Source organism: Stegostoma tigrinum, chromosome 2 (assembly GCF_030684315.1).
Source record: "Stegostoma tigrinum isolate sSteTig4 chromosome 2, sSteTig4.hap1, whole genome shotgun sequence".
NCBI classification, from domain to species: domain Eukaryota; kingdom Metazoa; phylum Chordata; class Chondrichthyes; order Orectolobiformes; family Stegostomatidae; genus Stegostoma; species Stegostoma tigrinum.
The window spans coordinates 150,089,648-150,099,483 of record NC_081355.1 but is presented as its reverse complement, the minus strand read 5'-3'; the positions used below and the strand labels follow the sequence as shown (position 1 = coordinate 150,099,483).

Here is a 9,836-nt window from a genome sequence, read left to right as displayed (position 1 = left end):
GACTTTGGCTAATGTGGTACCACTATTTAAGAAAAATGATAAGGAAAAGCCAGATAACTATAGACTGGTGAGCCTGACATCAGTGGTGGACAAGTTTTTGGAGGCAAGGATTGATTAGGGATAGTCAACATGGCCTTGTGCTTGAGAAATCATGACTCACTAACTTGAGGTCTTTGAAGAAGTAATAAAGAGGATTGGTGAGGGCACAGTGGTGGACGTGGACTTCAGTACGGTGTTCGACAAAGTTCCTCTTGATAGACTGATTGGCAAAGTTGGATCACATAGAAAACAGAGAGAACTAGCTATTTGGATGCAGAACTGGCTTGAAGGTAGGAGACAGAGGGTGGTGGTGGAGGGTTGCTTTTCAGACTGCAGGCCTGTGACCAGCAGTGTACGTCAACGATTGGTGCTGGGTCCACTGCTTTTCCTCATTTATATAAATGATTTGGATGTGAACATAGGAGGTATAGAGTCATAGAGCTGTACAGCATGGAGACAGACCCTTTGGTCCAACTCGTCCATGCTGTCTAGATATTCGAAATTAATCTAGTCCCATTTACCAACATTTGGCCCAAATCCCTCTCAACCATTCCTATTCATGTATCCATCTAGATAGAGTGAATAGTTAAGGTCTTTTCTCCAAGGGAGGGGAGTCCAAAACTAGAGGGCTTAGGTTTAAGGTGAGAGGGAAAGTTTTAAAAGGGACCCGAGGGGCAACTTTTTCACACAGAGTGTGGTGCGTGCACGGAATGACCCGCCAGAGGAAGTGGTGGCGACTGGTACAATTACAGCATTTAAAAGGCACCTGGATGGGTATATGAATAGGAAGAGTTTAGAGGGACATGGGCAAAATGTTGAAAAATGGGACTTGATTAATTTAGGATATCTGGTTGGCATGGACTGGTTAGAGTGAACAGTCTGTTTTTATGCTGCACAGCTCTATGACTCGATTGTCCAAGCATTGTGAATTGTTTTGTCTACTATGGAGTTTTTGCAGGCCGCTTATGAAATTTAGGTCAGTGCTGTCAGTTCATTTGCAGCCATCTCAAACTGAAAACGAATCTGGATGGTTTGTTTTAGGGATTATCTGTGAATCAAAGTAGCAGGGTGTTTAGCCCACTCCAAAATGCACGAAATTCAAATGGCTTTGGGACATAAATTTTTGAGATTCACAGTGCAATTTAGCCCAGAGGGAGATGCTTGGATGTTTCTGATTTAAGCAAAATAATAAATTGGTATTAGTTTATACAGTTCTCATTTAAATGTAAGTTAGAACTCAAAGATGTTGTTTGCCTCAACCAGTCCAGTATTTATTTCCCTATCTGAATAATGGTCACTGAACTCAAACTTAACTCTGCTTTCTCTTCACAGATGCTGCCAGACCTACTGAGTTTCTCCAGTAATTTGTTATTTATTTCCCATCATTAGTTGCCCTTGCAAAAGTGGTGGAGAGGTGTCATGATGGAATGCTGCAGTCCATTTTGTTTAGTTAATACCCCCCACACCCCAGTCACTGTGCGGTCAGGAAGGGATTTTAACCCTGCAAGGCTGAAGAATGGCATTATAATTTTACATCAGGGTAGTCAGTGGTTTGGAGGACAGCTTGCCGGTTGTCAAGCTCCTTGAGTGTTGTTGGCAGTGCACTCATTCAGGCCAGTGAGGAGGGTTCCATAACATTCCTGACTTGGTTCTTATTGATGGAGAGACTTTGGGGAGTTAATTGGTGCAAGATTCCTAGTCTCTAACTTACTCTGTAACCACAATATTTATATTGCAAGCCCGGTTAAGTTTCTAGTCAATAGTAACTCTCAGGATGTTAATAGTGTGGGATTCATTGATGGTAATGCCATTGAATGTCAAGGGATGATGGTTAAATTCACTCTTGATTGAGATGGTCATTGCCTGACACTCGGTGTGTGTCAGCCTGAAACTGGATATTGGACAGATCTTGCTGTATTTGAACCTGGTCAGCTTCAGTGTGTGAGGAATTCCAAATTGTGCAATCATGAGCAAACAACTTACTTGCTGAACTTACAAGGGAGGGAAGGTCATTGATGAAGTAACAAAATGGTTGGGTGTAAAGCATTCCTGTAAGAACGATGTCATGGAGTTGAGATGACTGAACTACAACATCTTCATTTGTGCTAGGTATGTCACTAGTCAGCTGAGAATTTCCCCCCCATAGAACATAGAACATAACAGCACAGTACAGGCCCTTTGGCCCTCGATGTTGTGCCGACCTGTCATACCGATCTGAAGCCCATCTAACCTACACTATTCTGTGTACGTCCATATGCTTCCCATTAACTCTACTTTTGCTCAGGCTCTTCAATGTGACTCAGTCAAATGTGGCAGTGATGTCAAAGGCAGTCTCTCTCACCTCATCAGTGGACTTCACCTCTCTTGTCCATGGTTGAACCAAGGTTGTAATGAGATTAGGAGTGAATGGCCCTGGCAGAAGCCAAAATGAGTGTCAGTGAGTGGGTTATTGCTGAGCAGGTGCTGTTTATTATCACTGATGACAACTTCCATTACTTTACCGATGATTGAGAGTAGACTAATGGACTGGGAACTGATTAGATTGGATCTGACCTGCTTGGTGTACAAGGCTTAGCTGTGCAATTTTCCGCAGGGTGAGGTGGATGCTGATTTTGTGGCTGTACTGGAACTGTTTGGTGAGGAGTGTGGCAAGTTCTGAAGCACATGTCTTCAATATTATTACAGGAATGTTGTGAGAACTCGTAGCCCTTGCAGTATTTAACACCTCCAATGGTATCTTGATGTTATGTGGAGTGGATCGATTTGGCTGAAGACTAGCATCAATGAAGCTGGGGATATCTGGAGGAAGCCATGAAAGATCATCTGCTTGACAGCTAGAATTGTACAGTGCAGAAGAGGCCCTTCAATCCTCAAATCTGGACAGCCAAAATTCATTACTGCCTATGCTTGTCTCACTTTTCTGCACTAGATCCACAGCCTTGAAATGTTTTGATGCTTCATATTCATCCAGGTACTTTTTAAGGTTACCATTCCCACAGTGCATTCCAGATCCCTGCCACTCTCTGGGTGGAAAAAAATCTTCCTTTACTCCCCTCTAACCTTCCTGCCTTTCACTTTACAAGTTTGTACCCTTGTTCATGACCTTTTGATTAAGGCGGGGGGGGGGGGGGCACCCTGTCCATATCCCTCATAATCTTAAACACCTCAATCAGTTCATCTCTCAAACTTCTCCGCCCCGTAGAAAACAACCGAAGTTTATTCAACCTGTCTTTATAGCTGAAATGCACCATCTCTGGCAATATCCTAGTGAATCTTCTCTTGGGGTCCTCCAATGCAATAGTTCTGGTTGAAGACTGTTGCAAATGCTTCAGCTTTTTCTTTTGCACTAATGTGCTGAGCTCCGCTATTATTGAGGATGGGGTTATAAGTGAAGCTGCCTCCTTGATTGAGTTGCTTAATTGTACGCAAAAATTCACAGCTCAGTGCAGCAGGAATGCAGAGCTTAGATCTGGTTATGGAATTGTTTAGCTCTTTCTATTGCTTCATGCTTATGCTGTTTGACCTGGAAGTAGTCCTGTTTTGTAGCTTCACTTGGTTGACATTTCTTGCATATGCCTGGTACTACTCTTGGCAGGTGCTCCTGTACTTTTGAAATAGGATTGATCCTTGGGCTTACTGGTTGCAGTAGAATTGGTGACATGCCAGGTCATGATGCTGCAAACAGTGTCTGAATACAATTCTGCTGCTGTTGATAGCCCTCAGCACCTCATGGTTGATAGTGTTGACTTGATAGGTCTGTATCAAGTCTGTCCTGTTTAGCATAACAATTGTGCCACAAAACAGAACATATGGTGTTCTTGAATGTGACTGTCTCTGCAGAGACTGAACAGTGGTCACTCTTACCAATACTATCATGGACAGGTGCACCTGCAGCATGCAGATTAGTGAAGACAAGGTTCAATGTGCTTTTCCCTCTTTGTTCCCATATCACCAGCTGCAAACTCAGTCTAGCATCTGTTCTAGCTAATAAGGTTGGGAGTGGTATGTGTGTAGCTAGGGCTTGCAAAGCAAAATAATATATTGGCACTGCGGACAAACTATTTTGACAATATCCAGAGGGAGAGTATACAAACACCAAGGGGGGGGGGGGGGGGGGTGCGCAAGAACACTAGTAAATAGGGCCAAGATGGGGGAACAAAAGGTAAAATTAATGATTCTTAGATGTGTGAGGTATTCTGAACAAAATAAATGAATTAATGTCACAAATAGAGGTTAATCAGTATGATAGTATGAAATCAAAACTTTGAACTAAATATTCATGGAAGTGTGATTTTTTGAAAGGGCAGATAGGAAAGGAAGGGTAGTGGAGTAGGTTTTGAGAGTTCAAAATGGAATAAGTATATTGTCAACAAATGATCTTGGATCGAATAATATAGAATCTTTCATGGTAGAGGTAAGAAAAAACAAGGGAAAGAAAACATTAGTGGGAATAGTCTATAACCCTCTTAACTGTAGCTGTTCTGTAGGGAAGTCAATAAATCAGGAGATAATGAGGACATGCAAAGAAGGTAGTACTTTCTACATAAAGTTTAAAGTAACCCATGGTTATTGGGAAAGTTAAATAGACAGAGCTAGCCAATGTATTTGGGATAGTTTCCTAGAACTGGTCCAATCAAGGTATTTTGGATCTGGTAATGTATAATGAGGCAGGTTTAGTAAACATTTTGGAGCAAAAGATATCATTGCAAAGGGTGATGAGTGCCTGGAATGTGCTGCCAGAGGAAGTGTTTAAAGTAGACACAATGGCATTATATTCAAGAAGCACCTGGATGAATACATGAATAGGAAGGAAATAGAGGGATATGGATCCTGTAAGTGGAGACAGTTTTAGAATGGAAGGGCAAAATGTGTCTATCCTGGCTTGGAGGGCAAAAGGGCCTGTTCCGATGCTGTATTGTTCTTTGTCTTTTCTAGGCAACACTGACCATATCATTATAGGATACAGCATTTGGCTTGAGAATGAGAAATTTGGGTTGGAAACAACTGTGCTAAACTTAAGTAAAGATAACTACTTGGGAGTAAGAGCAGAGGTTGTCTAGAGTGGAGTGGGAAAGGAGTTTAGCAGAAAAGATAGTTGATGAACAATGGTAGACATTTAAAAAAATAGTTTGCAACTCCCAGTAAGGATGCTAGATTCCAATAGGTTGATAAACAAACCGTGGTTAAACCAAGGAAGTTAAGAATAGTAGCAAGTTGAAGCGAGGGAAAATAAAGAATATGCCACAGAAGAGTGATAAGTTAGAAGATTGGGAAAGTTTTAAAAACTAACAAATATTGACCCAAAAAAAGGAGAGAAAATAAACTGAGGGCAAATAGCAAGTAACATAAAACAGACAGTACGAGCTTCTTTATATATAAAAAGGATGAGAGGGGCCAGAGTGAATTTAGACTCATTATAGAATAACAGGGATCCAGGAAATGGCAAAAGAATTGAAGAAATATTTTACTTCACTCTTCATAGTAGAGGATATTAATACCAATCCAGAAATAATAAATCAATGAGCAAAAGTGGAGGAGCAAACAAGCACTAGAAAAAAAGGACTGGGGAAATTAATGGGGCTAAAGGTGATAACTCTCCTGGGCAGAATCCTAGGTTATTAAATAAAATAAGCACTGGTAGTAATCTTGCAAAAAAAAAGATTTTGCAAAACTGCCTAAGTAACATCCTTATTAAAAAAGAGTGGATAAAATAAGTAGTGATAGACCAGTTAGCTGAACATCTGTTATTGGGAAAGAATATAACAGGACAGCATTTAGAAATGCACAACATAGTTAAGCAGAGTTATTATAACCTTATGAAGGAGGATATCAATCTGATAAATTATAATGTTTTTGAGGAGGTAACAATCAGGGTGGACAAAGGGAAATCAGTAGATGTCATGTATTTAGATTTCCAAATGCATTTGATAATGCAAATGTACTTAAGAAGACAAGAGCCCATGGTTTTGGGTGTGGCATATTAGCACAGACAGAGGATTACCTAACCAACAGAAGACAGAATTGGGATTTGGGAACATTTACAGGCTGGCACTAGTGGAGTGTCATAGTGATCAGTCCCATCATTCATATTTATAATATATATTAATTACTTGGATGACAGAAGAGAACGTATCATTGGCAATGACATGAAAGCAGGTGAGGCAAACACACTGTCGTGGGTCTGTGGTCACATGTAGATCGACTAGGTATGGCCAGCAGTTTGCCTTCTGTAAAGGATGTTAGTGAACAATTTTTTTTAAAATTACAATCCACAATAGATTCATGGTCCTCTCTAGACTTTTCATTCCAGATTTTTATTGAACTCAGATTTCACCATCTGCCAAGACCCCAGTACATTGGCTGGATTACTAGTTCAGTAATCATATCACTATGACCATCTATCCAAAATGGCCTTGCTATTGACTATCAAGAGGCAACAGTTAAACATGGATTGCTTCAGTATCTGATGGGTTGCAAATGGTGCTGAGTAATGAGCATTCATTGGTGAATATCCCCAGTTCTTACCTATGAGGTAGGGAATATGGTTAATATGACCATGCTGCTTTTGATGACATTCATAATAATTGTTGCACTATTATCATTCTGAGAACTTCAATGCTCTTAAGGTCTGCCCAATTGATTTACTCCATCCTTCTTTAGAAACCTCAACCCTCCTATAACAAGACAAGTCATAAGACATGACAATTTCTTCCACAAGGTCTCCACTGCTGAACAGCTCCTTATATTTAAGAGACTATGATGAATGGTTATTTACACATACTAATTTGAAAGGCTAAAGTCAGTGAGTAGTAGAACAAAAACATTGTATTAGTTTGCAGATAGAATGATGCAGATGAAAATGGTTGCTTGGCCACATCTCAAGGGCAATCAGGGATGAACAACAAACTTTGCCCCTGTCAGGGTAACCCAAATCCCATTAAAAAAGTAAAAAGAAATTTATTTCACATTGACTTTCCAGTCGACCCTCCATTCCCACCAGATTGGGATAGGGCAAGACTTCCCAAAACTTGGACAGTTGAGTCCTGCTGCTTTGAAGCAGCATTGGCTGCCATGAGACAGATTTGTATCCCTCTGCCTCTGTTCTGACAAGGCATCCTTCCTGCTCCCCTCTCAGTTTTTGCGGAGAGGCTGCAACAACGTTGAAGTCCCAAATGGAGTGGAGGTGGGATGGAGAAAGACTTGGAATGGTGGAGGTTGTTGGTGAAGCTGGATTGCCAATCACCCAATGCCTTCATCAAAAACTGGGGGTGGAGGGAACAGAATGAGAGGATTGGGAATAAAGGAAGAGAAGAATGAAGTGATCAGAAAAATGGTCCCGACCCGAAACATTAGCTTTCCTGCTCCTCTGATGCTTCTTGGCCTTTTGTGTTCCTCAGTTCCACACTGTGCCATCTTAGACTGTCATCAGCAGTTCTTACTTTCTCTGAAGAACGAAGGGATTGGGTCTTGGGCTGCGTCGGAACGATGTCGAAGGGTTCATCAACTGCGGAAAAATAACGAACGCACCGCCAACAGAAGGCGCCTTCTTATTGGATTAATGGGGGTGGGGAGGAGGTCGAACGTGACGCCATGACGCCGCTCGCGCCGGAGCCGTTGACATGCAGTTTGTGGCTGTGGCGCGGGCTGAGCGCGGGAAGGCGCGTGGTGGGCGAGGCGGCGGTTGGTGGCGGTTAAGAGCGGTACCGTCAGAGAGTACCTTCAGAGCGGGGCTTCGATGGTGACTAGAGCAGTTTGTTGTCCTCTTTCTCCTGTCTTCATCAGGGAGTAACAAACCATTTAAGTCAGTGTTTGTTGGTGAGGGTGACCTCTGCTTTATTTTTAAAAAGAATGGGCGTAGGCACAAAATAACGATATCCCTTATAGCCGGCGTTCTGTTGACACCATTACTTGAGACACATTGGAGCACTTTCATCTATCCGCGTTGGTTGATCGTTTCAAGGTAACGAAGATAGATTGATTACTTTTCGTGGACGGCATCAGGGAGGTACAGTGCTTGGTAAAGGTTTTTTTTACTTTTCCGCGAGGGAATTGTCACAGGACCTGCGCAATGAATGCAGCCCGTGGTCATGGTAAAAAAAAATTAGTAGGTATTCTTTAATGAGTCCATAAAGGCAAGGTGATTCATGATGAGTAGTACTTTCCATCCTGGTAGGGGGAGAGAGGTTGAAGAGAAGCACGTTTGAGTTGTGTACAGTTTTGAAGCTGTGGTTTGTAAACTGCTTAGAAATATTTTATGGTTCGTTCAAAACTTTACAACCTGTAGGCTCCTCATTGGATCTGGAAGTTGTGTCAGGCTGTCAAATGGGAAGCTCCAGATCACATCAGGAACAATTTGCGAAGAATCAAGCTGCCTGGTGGTGAAATTTCTTGAAGATAATGCCTTTTTTTAACAGTGAATGGTACCTAGATGCCTGTATTGTCCTCCAGGTGTGATCTGACTGGTTTTGGCACAATATTTCTGTCCATGAATCAGAAGAGTGACTGGAATTGTGTCTCTCAAACCCCAACATTTTTGTTGCCTTGGAGTCTGCATATTGATTTTGTATGTTCTGCTTGTAAATTATAGTTGGGTGTTGCAGATAATCAAAAGGATATAACCACCTCTCTTCATCTGGGGAATGTGTGACACCGGGTCACAAAATAAGACTGCTGCCACTGTTCAAACCTATTCATATATGCCCTAGGTTTCTCTGTTCCTCCTTCACAGCTGTTAGAAGTTTTATTTTATTCTCTCTGTGGCCTTTGTCCTAAGGTGGGTCATCTCAAACTTCTCCATGTTGACCTTCAGCTGTCTGCCCACTCCACCAACTTGAAAATTTTTGAAATTCTGTACTGTCCTCATAGTTTACAGTTCTTCCAAGTTTTCATTTGTCTGCAAAACTTGAAATTATCCCCTGTGCAACAAGATCTAGATCATGTAAATATATATCAGGAAAAGCATAGATAACAATACTAACTTGTGTGGAAGTCCTCCATCTTGAAAAATACCCATTTACCATTACTGTTGTTTACTGTTACTCAGACTCATTCAAGATGTTACACATTGCTGTCATTAAGCATCTGGAAATGAACTTTGAAGGTGTCAGATTGGGTGCCAGTAAAAGTGGCTGCTTTGTCGTTAGAGGTATCAAGCATCTAGAGACATCCAGACAAATGGAGAGTATTCTGTTACATTTCTGATTTGTGCCTTGTAAATGGTGAAGGAGCACCCAGACAAGTTATCTGCTGCAGAATGCCATTCTCGTACCTGCTCTTGTTGCCATAGTATTTATAATGGCTGATCCAATTCAGTTTTTGGATAATGGTAATGCTGTTGAAAACCAAAGGATGATGGTTGGATTCCCTCTTGTTGCAAATAGTCGTTTTGAGGTAATTTTGTGATGGAAATGTTACTTGCCACTTAATAAGGCAAGACTAGATAATGTCCAAGTCTTGCTACATTTTTACATGGGTTGATTCAATATCTTAGGAGTCATGAATAGTACTGAACATTGTGCAAACAGCAGCAAATACCCTTATGACTTAATGATGGAGAGATGGTCATTGAAGATGGTTAGGCCTTGGACATTATCCAGAGGATTCTCGTAGTGATGGTCTGTGGCTGAGATTACTGACCTCCGACAGCCCTGACTATCTTCGTTCATGCTAGAAATGTCTCCAACCAGCAACGGGTTTTCTGTCTGATTCCCATTAACTCTAATTTTACTCGGGCTTCTCATTACCACCCTTGGTCAAATGCCGTTTTGATGTCAAGGGCAATGACTTCGTTTACTTGT

The 9,836-nt window shown here is 41.5% G+C and overlaps 1 protein-coding gene across 1 annotated transcript in view; it reads left to right on the top strand.

Moving 5' to 3' along the window:
- Positions 1 to 7,942: 7,942 nt before the first annotated feature.
- Positions 7,943 to 9,836, top strand: part of LOC125461760 (meiosis-specific coiled-coil domain-containing protein MEIOC-like) — a 69,306-nt gene continuing 67,412 nt past the window's right edge. The window contains exon 1 of the mRNA XM_048550932.2: positions 7,943 to 7,999. The gene's annotated coding sequence lies outside the window, so the exon portion shown is untranslated. The remainder of the gene's footprint in view (positions 8,000 to 9,836) is intronic.